Source organism: Ranitomeya variabilis, chromosome 6, assembly GCF_051348905.1.
Source record: "Ranitomeya variabilis isolate aRanVar5 chromosome 6, aRanVar5.hap1, whole genome shotgun sequence".
In the NCBI taxonomy this organism is placed as follows: Eukaryota; Metazoa; Chordata; class Amphibia; order Anura; family Dendrobatidae; genus Ranitomeya; species Ranitomeya variabilis.
This window is the reverse complement of record NC_135237.1, coordinates 133411639-133428176: the sequence shown is the minus strand read 5'-3', so window position 1 is coordinate 133428176 and position 16538 is coordinate 133411639. Positions and strand designations below refer to the sequence as shown.

Below are 16538 nucleotides of genomic sequence, written 5' to 3'. Positions count from 1 at the left end.
GGCGCTCAGTCAGTGTGGGAAGCAGACGGCGGGGGATGCGAATGTAAGTATGTACTGTTTGTTTACCCTGGTTACCAGCGTAAAATGTAAAAAAAAACAAACAGCACATACTTACATTCGCGTCCCCCGGCGTCCGCTTCCTGCACTGACTGACTGACTGAGCGCCGGCAGTAGCAGGGCACAGCGGTGACGTCACCGCTGTGCTGTGCTTTCACTTTCACTTTGCGGCGCTCAGTCAGTGTGGGAAGCAGGCGGCGGGGGATGCGAATGTAAGTATGTACTGTTTGTTTTTTTTACATTTTACACTGGTAACCAGGGTAAACATCGGGTTACTAAGCGCCGCCCTGCGCTTAGTAACCCGATGTTTACCCTGGTTACCAGTGTAAAATATCACTGGTATCGTTGCTTTTGCTGTCAAACACAACGATACACGGCGATCGGACGACCAAATAAAGTTCTGAACTTTATTCAGCGACCAGCGACATCACAGCAGGATCCTGATCGCTGCTGCGTGTCAAACTAAACGATATCGCTAGCCAGGACGCTGCAACGTCACGGATCGCTAGCGATATCGTTACAAAGTCGTTTCGTGTGAAGGTACCTTAAAGCAAACCTGTCAGGAAGATTTTGCTAAGTAAACTACAGACATTGTCATGTTGCCACTGTTACACTGATTAAAATGATACCTGGGGTGAAGAAATCTGTCTTGTTGTTCTTGTGTAATCAGTGTTAGGCCGGCATCACACATGCGTGTTTTACGGACGTAAGAGCGCAGAAACTACGTCCGTAAAACTCGCATAACATACGGCACAATTATTCTCAATGGGGCTGCTCCTATCAGCCGTATATTACGGATCCGTAATATACGGCTTTCTACGGCCGTACAAAATCACAGCATGCTGCGTTTGTCAGCGTATTGCGCAAAAAAATCGCCAATGAAAGTCTATGGGGGCGAGAAAAATACGGATTCCACACGGACCAGCAGTGTGACTTGCGAGAAATACGCAGCGGTGTTATTGAAAAGTCGGTAATTCAATTGCCGGCTTTTCATTTCTCCTGCACAAACCCGACAGGATATGAGACATGGTTTACATACAGTAAACCATCTCATATCCCCTTTTTTACTCTTCGCCACGACAGCACCCCACTGGAGAGAGGGATCCGCCCCGCAGGAACAGGAAACCTATTGAGAAATAAAAGGGGGCGGTCCGCCTCTCCTCCTCAGTTTAGGTTTCCTGTTCCTGCAGGAACATCCAGGGACTACAGGACATACCTGGGCTAGCATGCCGCCTGCGCGGTATCCGCGAGAACGGCAGGGGCTGCGGCTCAGAAGCAGGGTCGGGGGAGTTCCGTTAGACGGCTCCCTCCTCGTCAGATGGAGCGGGCAAACGGCCGGGTCCGGGGAGGGCCGCCCGGCGTCTTCCCCAGCGTGCGGTGCGGCAGTGAGGAGGCAAACTGCAGTACGGCAGGAGCCGGGTAAGGTGACCTCCCATTGCGGTCCGGTGCTGAATCCCAGGCTGCACATGCGCCGACCGCCGCAATACAGGCTACCCCGGAAATGAATAATGGACTTCCGGGGCGCCTAGGCCGGATCTAAGGCGGGGGAGCCGGCGCCGATCTGCGCATGCGCAAAAAAAAAAAAAGCGCACTATTTAAATCACTGCACAAACAGTAAAACGGCGATGCAGAGATGTCATCCCCAGGTGCCATGGACCCCACAGCTGGAGATCCAGTACCCCCCGCCAAAGATCACGCCAGAGGATCCTCGGAGACCGCTCGTAAAAGTGACGGTTCCAGAACAGGATCTCGGCCTTCTGATCCGGTATTATTTGCTTCACTGGGTGAGTTGTGAACTCTACCTATTAAGCTGACGCTGTCTCCCTATTTCTCTCTTTTCCCTTTCTCTCTCTACGCTCAGGGCAAAAAACGACAAAAAACGAAACACAGGGAATGTGCCTTGTGTAGCCAGCCCCTTCCTGACTCATACCCCAAAAAACTTTGCAAGGACTGTTTTAAGGAAACAACACAGGGAGCAGCAGTGTCCATTACGGATTTACGGGCCATTATTAGGGAGGAACTAAAAATATGACCCAGGACAAACCGCGTAGTACCAAGTCCAAAACACCGACACTTGTGTCAGACTCCGACAGTGACCAACCTGTACTGTCAGACGCCTCCCTGTCATCATGTTCAGCATCATCATCCTCATCAGAGATTGAGGGACGCTCATGTTTTCCCTTAGACAGTGTAGACAACTTGGTAAGATCAATTCGAAATACCATGGGGTGTGAGGAGTCTAAGGGTGCGCAAACCGCGCAGGACATAATGTTCGCGGGTTTGGCAGACAGAAAGAGGAGATGTTTTCCAGTTATACCGGCAGTGAAAACATTAATTAAAAGAGTGGGAGAAGCAGGATCAGAGAAGCTTTCTACCCTCAGCGTCAAAACGAAAATATCCGTTTAGTGACAAGGAGCTTCTTACATGGACCAATGTCCCTAAGGTCGACACAGCCGTAGCCTCTACCTCTAAGCAATCCACTTTACCTGTGGAGGATGCGGGACTTCTGGTCGATCCCTTAGATCGTAAGGCCGAGTCATCCCTTAAACGATCTTGGGAGGCGGCTACAGGAATATTCAAGCCTGCAATAGCCAGCACTTGCGCTGCCAGGTCAATGATCATCTGGATTGATCAATTAGACCAGCAAATCGAAAGTAAAAGCTCAAGAGAAAAACTACGAGCAGCCATCCCCTTAATACGAGGAGCAGCGGCCTTTATGGCAGACGCCTCCGCTGACTCACTCCGTTTAGCAGCAAGATCTGCAGGCCTTGTGAATAACGCAAGAAGGGCTCTATGGATGAAGAGTTGGAAAGGGGACGCGCAATCTAAATCCAAAATATGCGCGATCCCATGTGAGGGTGAGTACCTCTTTGGTAAAACCTTAGATGAGATACTCAAAAAGGCAAAGGACAGGAAGAAAGCTTTTCCTGATTCCTCTATTCCCTTTTACAGGAGAGCCTTTAAGAGGAGACCGTTTGGCAAAAGAAGGCAAACGGATAGGTCTACAACATGGACCACTAAGGACGACAAGCAGAGAGGTACCATGTTTAGAAGACCCAACCCCCCAAAAGACAACAAATTCTGAGGATATACCAGTTGGGGGCAGACTGAAGTTTTTTACCACTCAGTGGGAGAAAATAACATCTAGCTCGTGGGTTTTAAATATCATCCGAGATGGAATTAAACTAAAATTCTCTCGTGTTCCCCACGAGTCTTATATTATAACATCTCTCAGCTCGCCTATACAGCAACAGGCTCTAGAGCTTGAAATTCAAACCCTATTATCAAATCGGGTCTTAGTCCAGGTTCCGGTAGGGCAGGAGGGTAGGGGATTCTACTCTCCCCTATTCCTAATTTCTAAGCCCGACGGTTCTTTTAGGACAATCATAAACCTTAAAAAACTCAATTCATTTATTGAAAACTATACATTTAAAATGGAATCCATTAGATCCACCATAAAGCTCCTCTTCCCAAACTGTATGATGGGGGGCATTGATCTAAAGGATGCTTACTATCATCTCCCTATTCATGACCGATACCAAAAATTCCTCAGAGTGGCGGTAAAAATCAACAACCAGGTTCGTCACTTCCAGTATGCGGCCTTACCCTTCGGCCTCTCAACAGCGCCGAGGATCTTCACCAAGATAATGCTAGAGGTGATGGCATACCTTCGCCAGAAGGAAACTTTGATTGTGCCCTATCTGGATGACTTTTTGGTAATAGGAAATTCAGTTACTCAATGTACTGATCGTTTAGCTCACGCAATTTCCTCTCTACAGAACCTGGGCTGGATAATCAATACCGACAAATCCAGACTCACTCCGCTTTCCTGTCAGGCGTTCTTGGGGTTCCAGTTAGACTCCATATCTCAAAAGTGTCTTCTGCCACAGGTAAAGATTCTACTGATCAGACACAAAACCCTAGCCGCAATAAATAATCCACATATATCCCTAAGACAAGCTATGTCGTTATTAGGGTCTCTCATCTCTTGTATACCTGCAGTAAGATGGGCTCAACACCATACTCGAACACTACAACATCAAATTTTACAAGACGACAGACGGTTATTTGGTCACCTAAATGCAAAAATAACCTTATCTCAGGAGGTTTTAACTTCCTTAGAGTGGTGGCTAGACTCTAACCATTTGATGAGTGGGGTTCCATGGGTAATATCGCCATCTCATACCATAACCACTGACGCCAGTCCTCATGGATGGGGCGCTCATATGGGGAATGATTACTGCCAGGGGTCATGGAGCATGGAGGAAAGCTGCAGCTCCTCTAACTTAAAAAAACTAAATGCTGTAAAATACGCCTTATACCATTTCCTCCCACAGCTTCGGGGGAAAGACGTCAGAGTCCTGTCCGACAACACCACCACGGTGGCGTATCTAAACCGGCAAGGAGGTACGCGATCAGAGACTCTGATGTCTTCTGCTACAGAAATCTTAAATCTAGCAGAAAGTCATCTAACATCCCTTACTGCGCTGCACATAAGAGGAGCAAACAACCAGCAGGTGGACTTTTTAAGTCGACACACCCTGAGACAAGGAGAGTGGTGTCTAAACCAGCAAATTTTTCTGGACATAATATCTCTTTGGGGCCGTCCTCAGATAGATCTCTTCGCTACAAGAAGAAACAGAAAAGTCCAGAGATTCGCCTCCCTATCTCCAGCGGATCATCCGGACATTCTGGACGCTCTCCAAGCCCCTTGGCAGTTCAGTCTGGCGTACGCATTTCCTCCGATCATATTGCTACCTCAAGTCATACGCAAAATCAGAGAAGAAGGAGCGAGAATTGTACTGATAGCTCCATTCTGGCCCAAGAGACCATGGTTCTCATGGCTACAGACCATGTCGGTCTCAGATCCTTGGGTCCTCCCCTCAACGCCCAATCTTCTCTTCCAGGGTCCGTTTTTCCACCCTCAGGTGGACAATCTTCACCTGACGGCCTGGAACTTGAGAGGCAGATGCTAAGATCAAGAGGATTCTCGGGGGGTTTGATTGATACGCTTCTCCATAGTAGAAAACCCTCCACCACAAAAATTTATACGAGAGTATGGAAAACATTTTTGCAATTCCATACATCTACCAACACATCAGAAATTCCGATATATTCTATCCTGGAATTTCTTCAAAAAGGGAGAGAACTAGGTTTAACTGTAAACACCTTAAAGGTTCATGTTTCAGCACTAGGAGCCCTCTATGGCCATAACATCGTGGGGGATAGATGGGTATCCAGATTTATTACGGCCTGCGAAAGAATGAATCCAGTTAACATACCTAGAATTCCACTCTGGGATTTAAATCTAGTCTTACAAGCCCTAACAGACTCTCCATTCGAGCCAATAGACTCAATACCAATTAAATGTCTATCACTAAAAACGGCCCTCTTGGTAGCACTGACTTCAGCTAGGAGAATAAGTGACATCCAAGCACTCTCTATAGATCCACCTTTTTTGTTAACCTTTCAGGATAAATTAATTCTTAAACCAGACCCTTCCTACCTTCCCAAAGTAGCGAAAAAATTCCACAGGTCACAAGAAATAATCTTGCCCACTTTCTTCAGTAATCCATCCACTCCTGAAGAACAGAAATATCACACTCTAGACGTTAAGAGTAGTGTTAAAATACATTGAAAGGACCAGCAGCTGGCGAAAGGATAGGGCTCTGTTTATTTCCTTCCAGGGTCACAAGAAGGGTCATGGAGTAACAAAAAGCACCTTATCCCGGTGGATCAGACAGTCTATCAGACTGGCTTATTCCGCGAGGAAAGAAAACCCTCCGGAAGGCATAACAGCACACTCTACCAGAGCGATGGCATCCTCCTGGGCAGAGAGGGGAGACGTCCCGATTGAAACTATATGTAAGGCGGCAACTTGGTCAAATCCTTCTACATTTTATAACCACTATAGGCTAGACCTATCGTCAACTTCTGACCTAGACTTTGGCAGGACTGTCCTCAGCACGGTGGTCCCCTCCCTAGGTGATGGTCTCTGAAAGATCTCCAGTGGGGTGCTGTCGTGGCGAAGCGTAAAAAGCCGGATTACTCACCGGTAATGCTCTTTTAGTGAGTCCACGACAGCACCCTCTTACATCCCTCCCTAGATTAATATATTACATATTATTTGAGTAAATTCCTTTTAATCATAAGCAAATAAGTTTAAAGAATGTAAAAGAAAACTGGATCCGCGCTACAGTGCTGCAAAAACAACTCGAAATATGCACTAAATATACGCTTAGATAATGCACAGTAGATAAACCCTGATGAAGAAGGACGCCGCTCCTTCGAAACGTGTTGGTTTGATTCCTGCGGTACCCCGTACTTTCTCCAAGCTCAGTGACGTCACACGCTGAGCCTTGTGCCAGCGAGCTCCTCCCTTGGTCAGCTCCCGCTCGTATCCAGGGACGCTACCGGCCGGAGTTGTCCCTGGCTCTGCGTAGCTCTTCCGCACGGCACCCTGCTCCTTCGTCCATCTGCCCGCACACCAGCCCGACAGGACACCACCTTCTACCGGACCCACCTCCATCATCATTTACCGGGTACTGGATCATAACGGTTAGTGCGGCATCTTTTTCACTGGCTCTCCAGGTACATCTCTGATGCTGGTTCAGGTCGCAGCTCTGACTAGTGGGTCGTGGTATTTGTACACATTTGGTGTCCTGTGTATTACTGGGCATTGAAGCAATCATCCCTCTGGGGATTTATCTACTGTGCATTATCTAAGCGTATATTTAGTGCATATTTCGAGTTGTTTTTGCAGCACTGTAGCGCGGATCCAGTTTTCTTTTACATTGTATTCTCTTTCTGACAGTTGAAGCCTCTGTTCTGTCTTGGTTCCTGCGGCTCAGTGCCTCTGGGAGGTAGCGCTGGTGTATTCTTTTACATTATTTTAAGTTTAAAGAATGAAATAAATGATATTTGCCTAATACTGGCGGTCCTCCGGGTACTCTGAAATCAAAACTGAGGAGGAGAGGCGGACCGCCCCCTTTTATTTCTCAATAGGTTTCCTGTTCCTGCGGGGCGGATCCCTCTCTCCAGTGGGGTGCTGTCGTGGACTCACTAAAAGAGCATTACCGGTGAGTAATCCGGCTTTTTTTGCATATTCCACACTACTAACATTAGTAGTGTGGAATATGCAAAAAAAGGGGATATGAGATGGTTTACTGCATGTGCAAAATTTCAGCGCTGTAGCTGCTAAAATAAAGGGTTAAATGGCGGAAAAAATTTGGCGTGGGCTCCCGCGCAATTTTCTCCGCCAGAATGGTAAAGCCAGTGACTGAGGGCAGATATTAATAGCCAGGAGAGGGTCCATGGTTATTGGCCCCCCCGTGGCTAAAAACATCTGCCCCCAGCCACCCCAGAAAAGGCACATCTGGAAGATGCGCCTATTCTGGCACTTGGCCACTCTCTTCCCACTCCCTGTAGCGGTGGGATATGGGGTAATGAAGGGTTAATGTCACCTTGCTATTGTAAGGTGACATTAAGCCAGATTAATAATGGAGAGGCGTCAATTATGACACCTATCCATTATGAATCCAATTGTCTGAAAGGGTTAAAAAAACACACACGCACATGATTTAAAAGTATTTTAATGAAATAAACACAAAGGTTGTTTTAATAATTTATTGCTCTCTCAATCCATTTGCAGGCCCTCGCTTGGCAAAATAATAAACGCACAAGATACATACCTTCAGATGAAACGTCACGTCCCACGAAGTAATCCATCTGAAGGGGTTAATTATTTTACAGGCAGGAGCCCTGCTAATGCAGCGGTGTGCTCGTGCTTGTAATTCCCCGGCGAATGAATGAAATGTAGGTCATTGACCTACATTTCCTTCAGTCGCGGTGATGCGCCCCCTGCTGGATGTCCTCATATGACCTGGAGCGTGGGAAAAAGTTCCCAGGCTGCAGTTCATGAGAACAACCAGCAGGGGCGCATCACCGCGACTCAATGTAAGTACAGATCCAGCTTTCCTTTCAGCACCCGGGGGATTACAGACACGAGCGAGTGGTTTATCGCAGCTCGTGCCTGTAATATTAGTTAACCCCTTCAGATGGATTACCTCGTTGGACGTGATAGGACATCAGAAGGTATGTATCTTGTGCGTTTATTATTTTGCCAAGCAAGGGCCTGCAAATGGATTGAGAGAGCAATAAATTATTAAAACAACCGCTGTGTTTATTTCATTAAAATACTTTTAAATCATGTGTGTGTGTTTTTTAACCCTTTCAAACAATTGGATTAATAATGGATAGGTGTCATAATTGACGCCTCTCCATTATTAATCTGGCTTAATGTCACCTTACAATAGCAAGGTGGCATTAACCCTTCATTACCCCATATCCCACCGCTACAGGGAGTGGGAATAGAGTGGCCAAGTGCCAGAATAGGCGCATCTTCCAGATGTGCCTTTTCTGGGGTGGCTGGGGGCAGATGTTTGTAGCCAGGGGGGGCCAATAACCATGGACCCTCTCCTGGCTATTAATATCTGCCCTCAGTCACTGGCTTTACCATTCTGGCGGAGAAAATTGCGCGGGAGCCCACGCCAATTTTTTCTGCCATTTAACCCTTTATTTCAGCAGCTACAGCGCTGAAATTTTGCACATACACACTACTAACATTAGTAGTGTGGAATATGCAAAAAAAAAGGGGATATGAGATGGTTTACTGTATGTAAACCATGTCTCGTATCCTGTCGGGTTTGTGCAGGAGAAATGAAAAGCCGGCAATTGAATTACCGGCTTTTCACAGATATTGCGCTGAATTAAATCTAAATACAGAATATATATATACAGTGGGGCAAAAAAGTATTTAGTCAGTCAGCAATAGTGCAAGTTCCACCACTTAAAAAGATGAGAGGCGTCTGTAATTTACATCATAGGTAGACCTCAACTATGGGAGACAAACTGAGAAAAAAAAATCCAGAAAATCACATTGTCTGTTTTTTTATCATTTTATTTGCATTTTATGGTGGAAAATAAGTATTTGGTCAAACAAAATTTCATCTCAATACTTTGTAATATATCCTTTGTTGGTAATGACAGAGGTCAAACGTTTTCTGTAAGTCTTCACAAGGTTGCCACACACTGTTGTTGGTATGTTGGCCCATTCCTCCATGCAGATCTCCTCTAGAGCAGTGATGTTTTTGGCTTTTCGCTTGGCAACACGGACTTTCAACTCCCTCCAAAGGTTTTCTATAGGGTTGAGATCTGGAGACTGGCTAGGCCACTCCAGGACCTTAAAATGCTTCTTACGAAGCCACTCCTTCGTTGCCCTGGCGGTGTGCTTTGGATCATTGTCATGTTGAAAGACCCAGCCACGTTTCAACTTCAATGCCCTTGCTGATGGAAGGAGGTTTGCACTCAAAATCTCACGATACATGGCCCCATTCATTCTTTCATGTACCCGGATCAGTCGTCCTGGCCCCTTTGCAGAGAAACAGCCCCAAAGCATGATGTTTCCACCACCATGCTTTACAGTAGGTATGGTGTTTGATGGATGCAACTCAGTATTCTTTTTCCTCCAAACACGACAAGTTGTGTTTCTACCAAACAGTTCCAGTTTGGTTTCATCAGACCATAGGACATTCTCCCAAAACTCCTCTAGATCATCCAAATGCTCTCTAACAAACTTCAGACGGGCCCGGACATGTACTGGCTTAAGCAGTGGGACACGTCTGGCACTGCAGGATCTGAGTCCATGGTGGCGTAGTGTGTTACTTATGGTAGGCCTTGTTACATTGGTCCCAGCTCTCTGCAGATCATTCACTAGGTCCCCCCGCGTGGTTCTGGGATTTTTGCTCACCGTTCTTGTGATCATTCTGACCCCACGGGGTGGGATTTTGCGTGGAGCCCCAGATCGAGGGAGATTCAGTGGTCTTGTATGTCTTCCATTTTCTAATTATTGCTCCCACTGTTGATTTCTTCACTCCAAGCTGGTTGGCTATTGCAGATTCAGTCTTCCCAGCCTGGTGCAGGGCTACAATTTTGTTTCTGGTGTCCTTTGACAGCTCTTTGGTCTTCACCATAGTGGAGTTTGGAGTCAGACTGTTTGAGGGTGTGCACAGGTGTCTTTTTATACTGATAACAAGTTTAAACAGGTGCCATTACTACAGGTAATGAGTGGAGGAAAGAGGAGACTCTTAAAGAAGAAGTTACAGGTCTGTGAGAGCCAGAAATCTTGATTGTTTGTTTCTGACCAAATACTTATTTTCCACCATAAAGTGCAAATAAAATGATAAAAAAACAGACAATGTGATTTTCTGGATTTTTTTTTCTCAGTTTGTCTCCCATAGTTGAGGTCTACCTATGATGTAAATTACAGACGCCTCTCATCTTTTTAAGTGGTGGAACTTGCACTATTGCTGACTGACTAAATACTTTTTTGCCCCACTGTATATGTGTCTCAATGATATATATATATATATATATAGTATATATGTTTTCCCGAACATTTGAGCACCTAAATCCATTAGATGTCGGTTTTGCAAGCCTGCGCGAAAATATCGCAGTACGGATGCCATACGGATTACATACGGAGGATGCCATGCGCAAAATACGCTGACACACCCTGACTACGGATCAATATTTTGGGAACATTTCTCCGTATTACGGACGTATAATACGTGGCGTATTGTCTTACGCCAAGTGTGACGCCGGCCTTAGAAGTTTTCAGTTAATGATATGCCGTGCTCTTCCTGCTCTGCCAGTGAACAGCACAGGAATAAAGTGCATGTGCCATGGAATTAGGATCAATAACACTCTCCCATAGTCATATGCAAGTGCACAATAAGATTCCCAAGGGACTGTCCCTTTATTCCTTTGCTGCTGTTCACTCCATTATTTTTGGTTTATCTATTTAGTTGCAGCTTATTTATGTGTCTGTGAGCTTCAGTTTATGATACTGCACTAGTCCACTTTAGGTAGTGAGATCCTCATGATCTATAGTTTAGACAAGAGGCTTTATCTCTTGGTACTGATCAATAGTGCTTTCCTACCTTAGTTTATGATTCCCTGAGTGATTTCATGAATCACTCTTTGTCTACCTCTTGTTGTATACACTCCCTGACAGAAGTTATGTCGCTTATCCATGTTATGTAAATAAAAGCTTATAACCTGACGCTAAATTCATCCATTGGTTGTATAAATTATTCTTTTGAAAGCTGAAACCCTTAGAAATGTGGTTTAGGTTAAGAAAATAAATTGGCATCAAAGCAGAAATATTGATCAGTTAATGGACACAGAATGTTCAGATTTTGGCAAGACAAAAGATTTGTCGCCCACAGAAAGTAATGTGATATTCAAACAAATAATTAACTTAAAATACAAATATATGTTGCATAACATTGGTGAATGAAGTTGTGGTGCTATTAGAGTCACATTTAATATTTTGTGTGACTTCCATGAGCTTGAAGGACTGCATCCATGTGGTTCAACAATGATTCATACAATTTATTAATGAAGTCATCAGGAATAGCAAAGAAGGTAGTCTTACATGCCTCCCAGAGTTCATCTAGATTCTTTGGTTTTGTCTTCTAAGCTTCCTTTCATCCTACCTCAAACATGCTCAATTATGTTCATGTCTGGTGACTGGGCTAGCCAGTACTTGAGCACCTTGATCTTTTTTGCCTGGAGGAACTTTGTTGTAGAGATGGATGTATGAGATGGAGCACCATCCTGCTGCAGAATTTGACCCCTTTTATGATTTGGAATATAAGAGGTAGCTAATACTTCTTGATATTTAAGGCTATTGATATTGCCTTTCACCTTGCAAATGTTTCGCAAACCCCCATACTGAATGTAACCCCAGACCAAGATCTTTCCACCACCAAATTTAACTGTTTTCTGGGTGTATTTTGGATCCATATGGGCTCCAGTAGGTCTGATGCAGTATTTGCGGCGGCTGTGGTGTAATTCTACTGAAGATTCATCAGAGAAATCCACCTTCTGCCACTTTTCCAGCGTCCATCTGTTTAGCAGGCTGTGGGACTTTGCAAATCCCACACAGTTTTTTATTTGCCTTTTGTGTAGTGCTGGCTTCTGGGCACTGATTCGACCATAGAGGCCATTTCGAGACAGAATCCTACAAACTGTTCTAGTTGACACAGGGACTTGAGGTGACCAGGCCTGTTGGAGCTCTGCTGCAGTGGAAGAGGGGTTTGCTTTGAATTTTCTAACAAACAAACGTTCCTCCTGAGCAGTTGTCTTGCGGGGTCTGCTGGACCTGGGCTTGTCAAACACATCTCCAGTCTCTTCAAATCTTATTTTAATTCTTTGTACTTGATGCTGAAACACATTAAAGGTGCCAGTCACCTCTGCAGTGGATCTGGTCTTCAGCCTTTTGATAATCCAGGCTCTGGTCGCAGGGTGGATTTTTGGCATGTTGTCAGAGCTCAAGTTGCAGTTCAAGTGAAGGTCTGGGGTGCTGGGTTTCTTTTTATACACACACACTAATTAACTGATCATTTACTGAGCACAGGTGAGGATGTAAAGTAGAATTGGGTGCATTATATGACCAGGCGACAAAACCCTTGTCTTGCCAAAATCTGACCATTTTGTGTCCATTAGCTGATCAATATTTCTGCATTGATGCCAATTTATTTTCTTAACCTAAACCACATTTCTGAGGGTTTCAGCTATCAAAAGAATAATTTATACAACCAATGGATGAATTTAACATCAGGTTATAAGCTTTTATTTACATAACATGGATAAGCGACAACTTCTGTCAGGAAGTGTATTATGTTATATTGATTTATAATATGTAATTAATAAACTGTATTATTTTATTAAATCAGCACTCCCTTCTTTATTTATTATGATTATTTAGGTATATGGAGTTTCTTCTTAGAGACATTTTTTATTATAATTTATCCTGATAGTAAATATGCTATTGGCATTTCTACTCATTTGTTATACTATCAATATTCCTGTGAACCATTTAATACAAATATTAAAGTGAACCTGTCAGCAGGATTGTGCTCAGTAAACTACAGACACTGTCATGTTGGCGCTTTTATACTGATTAAAATGATACCTGGGTTGATGAAATTCATCTTGTGGTTGTTGCCTACTGTGCAGGTGCCACCGCTGGCGTCATTTTGATAGAGGAAAAAAATTGGCTCCATGAAAATGAAGCAGGCGGTGGCACCTGAACAGTAGCATCTATCAGCGATCTTAGTGATGCTACTGCGCAGGAGTGGGCATCAGCGCCATTTCGACTAAGATATTTTTTTCTCAAGAAATATATATGACAAAATCAAATGAAAATATGGATACTATACATTGTATCATGCTACAGCGCAAGAGCCTCCGGCACCTGCATGATGAATGTAATTTTCTTTTTTTCAAACAAGAAGATTTGCAGTATGTAAAATAGGCGGCAGATCACTGAGGATCAGTGACCTGTCATAAGCCATACACATGAATACCTTAGCAGAGCATCACATGAAGACCCTTCCCTCACAGGCTGCCCCGAAGCACGAGAATATCATTAACTCAAAACTAAAAACAAAGATTAAACAACAACCACAAGATTGATTTAATCAACCAAGGTATCCTTTTAATCAGTATAATGGAGCCAATCTGACATTTTTAGTAGGTTATTGAGTACAATCCTGCTGACAGGTTCCCTTTTAGTTGAGAATGCCAACAATTTTGTCTGGCCCATTTTTGGGGTATGGTGTGAAATTATGTCCAATTTGCCTTCTTTTATCTGTTTTGTGTTATTCCAATACACACAGAGGAAATAAATGTGTGTATAATAAAACATGTGTAATTGCAATCATTTTCTGGAAGAAATATTTCATTTTGTGGAACAATTTCAATTGTGCCAGCACTTTCAGCCATAATAGTACATATATTTCTGTTATATGATTTCTATTATACTTGCACATGCCAAAAATGTGAAAATTGTGCTGGCTACCAAAAGAGCAAAATGGTCAACAACCTCTATGAAAAAAAGATAAACCCTTTCCTGACATGGGACATATGGGTATGTCCCATATTTATCATGTCTTGCTTGGATGCCAAGCCTGTGGCTTAGCTTCATAAGAGACCAGTACTTTTACTATACAACATAATTCTTTAGTATTACAGTATATATTACTAGTGGTCAATAGAAAATAAAAAAATGCAGAGTTTGAAATTTTTTGCAATCATTCAAATCTAAAAATAAAAAATATATAGGTATGTTTCACATAAAAAGAACTGTCAGAACTGTGGAGTTTTGTTTTTTTTATGATTTTACCCTCCTTTACAATTTTTTGTTCCCATTTTTCAGTATATTACAGGTGCTTCTCACAAAATTAGAATATAATCAAAAAGTTAATTTTACAAACAGTGATCTATTTCAAGTGTTTATTACTGTTAATGTTGATGATTATGGCTTACAGCCAATGAAAATCCAAAAGTCATTATCTCAGTAAATTAGAATTATTAACAAAAAATACCTGCAAATGAGTCGCCCGCCTGGGCTGTGGGGTACTCGGTACCGGGTCCGGTGTTCACAGGGGGATGTCACGGTGGCTGCGACCCGGTCCGTGGCCCTGGGTGCCCATGTAAAAGGGAAAGGTCTTTTAAGGGATAGAGTTTATGTTCGTGAAGCCACCTGTGGTATTCGGTCAGGGTGACCGACGCTACTTTAAGGGGTCCGCTGGGTGACATTATGGCAGCTAGATGGTATATCTTCCCACAGGTGAAGTATATCCCCAGGGCTCCCGGTGTGTAGATGGTCATATGGTGAGAGGTATAGAGAAGAACGAGGACACAGGATTGCAGTCTCTTTACCTTGTTTACTGTTGGTTTCAGCAGCCACAGTCCAGGGCACTGGATCGCAGGGCAGGTAGAGAAGTCCAGCCGGTTTGGAGGCAAGTCCAGAGACCCCTTATCCAGGTAGAGAATAAAAGCCTTCCTTTGCGCTGTAGTGGTGTAGTCCCTTACTGCTAGAAGCTTCACATAAGGTCCTCACAGATGTTATCTCTCTCTGTCCCCTGGATAGGATAGGACAAAACCCGTATGACTGGTGACTTGAACCTGTTTATAGGGTCTCTTAGATGACCCGGCTCTCTGAGGTGTCACCGTTAGGGTTGAGCAAAACGGATCGGTCATTTTCATAAGTCGCCGACTTTTGGTAAAGTCGGCGTCTCATGAAACCCGACCCGATCCCTGTGTGGGGTCGGCCATGCGGTACGCGATCTTGGCGCCAAAGTCGCGTTTCGTATGACGCGTTTAGCACTATTTTTTCAGCCAATGAAGGAGTGTGGGCAGCGTGATGACATAGGTTCCGGCTTGGTTTCTGCGGCGTCATAGAGCCATATTACCGTTTGGGATGCAGCGATTTCTGCAGTCAAACACAACATATGCTTTGCACGGAGGGGAGAGAGAGAGAGAGAATTTAAAAATATAATTCCCATTGACTTGCATTGGGTTTCGTTTTTCCATCCGAAACCCGACTTTTGACTAGAATCGTCCGATTTCACGCGATCCGACTTTCGAGAAGGTCGGGTTTCACGAAACCCAACTCGATTCTAAAAAAGCAAAGGTCGCTCAACCCTAGTCACCGTGCCTCCTGGGTGTAGGTGCGGACAGGGAACTTGAAGTTCAGCTGTCCTGCCGGTCTCTGATGTAAGGCGTGGAGGTCCTTACAACCTCGGTATTCCGGCTACCAGATTTCTGTGCCTCAGATGGAGGCAGCCTGCTCGGGGCTGTTCCCCCTCTGGTATCCTCTCCTGTGCTTCCTCTCCTGCACGCTCACTGCAAACAGTTCGGCTTTCTAAAATGTCTCTTTCTTGGGAGCTGCAGCTCTTAGGGCATGCACAGCTCCGTGAACCTTCTGTCCTCCTCAGACTGCTGTCTGGAACTTTCTAACTTTCCCTACAGACTACCAGTTATATATATGGGGAGTCACCTAGTAAATAGGATCAAAAGCTCCCCCTGTTGGCCTGGAGTGTGAATGTGTTGCATGTTTGTGATACCTGGTTACAGTTATCCTTTCTTGCCTCCAAATGTAGCATCACTCTCCCTGTGAGGAAAGCGACATTACTGTGATGACCAGGACCCTAGGGCACCACACAAAGGCTTCCTAAGTGTTTAAAAAGGTCCCTTAGTCTGTTTCAATAGGCTTCACAATCACACTCCACATTTTCACTGACCCTATATACACCTATTTTTCCTTTTCTGACTGTCCCTATTGAATTAAGACTGTCTCTGGGTCCCCTGATGATGTGAGAGTTGTATATCCATCATTGTTGATTAGGGTAATCCAGGACAGAAGGGTCAGCCATCATTGAGCGGGGGCGCCATTCTCATACATTTCCTCATAGGGTGCCAACCTCCGCAGGTAGGTAGGTTACAGGTCAAAGATCATCCATAGGGTGGACATAGTGTTCACTTTTTGTATGGTGTGTGTCACTGTATGTTGTTTGCCCCTTTTCTTGATTCATTAATAATGATATAACTTTGTATCAGTCTTTAATAGG

The 16538-nt window shown here is 44.4% G+C and overlaps 1 protein-coding gene across 1 annotated transcript in view; it reads right to left on the bottom strand.

The window, feature by feature from the left end:
• Nucleotides 1–16538, bottom strand: part of LOC143781992 (collagen alpha-6(VI) chain-like) — a 217247-nt gene that overhangs the window by 871 nt on the left and 199838 nt on the right. The window lies entirely within an intron of this gene.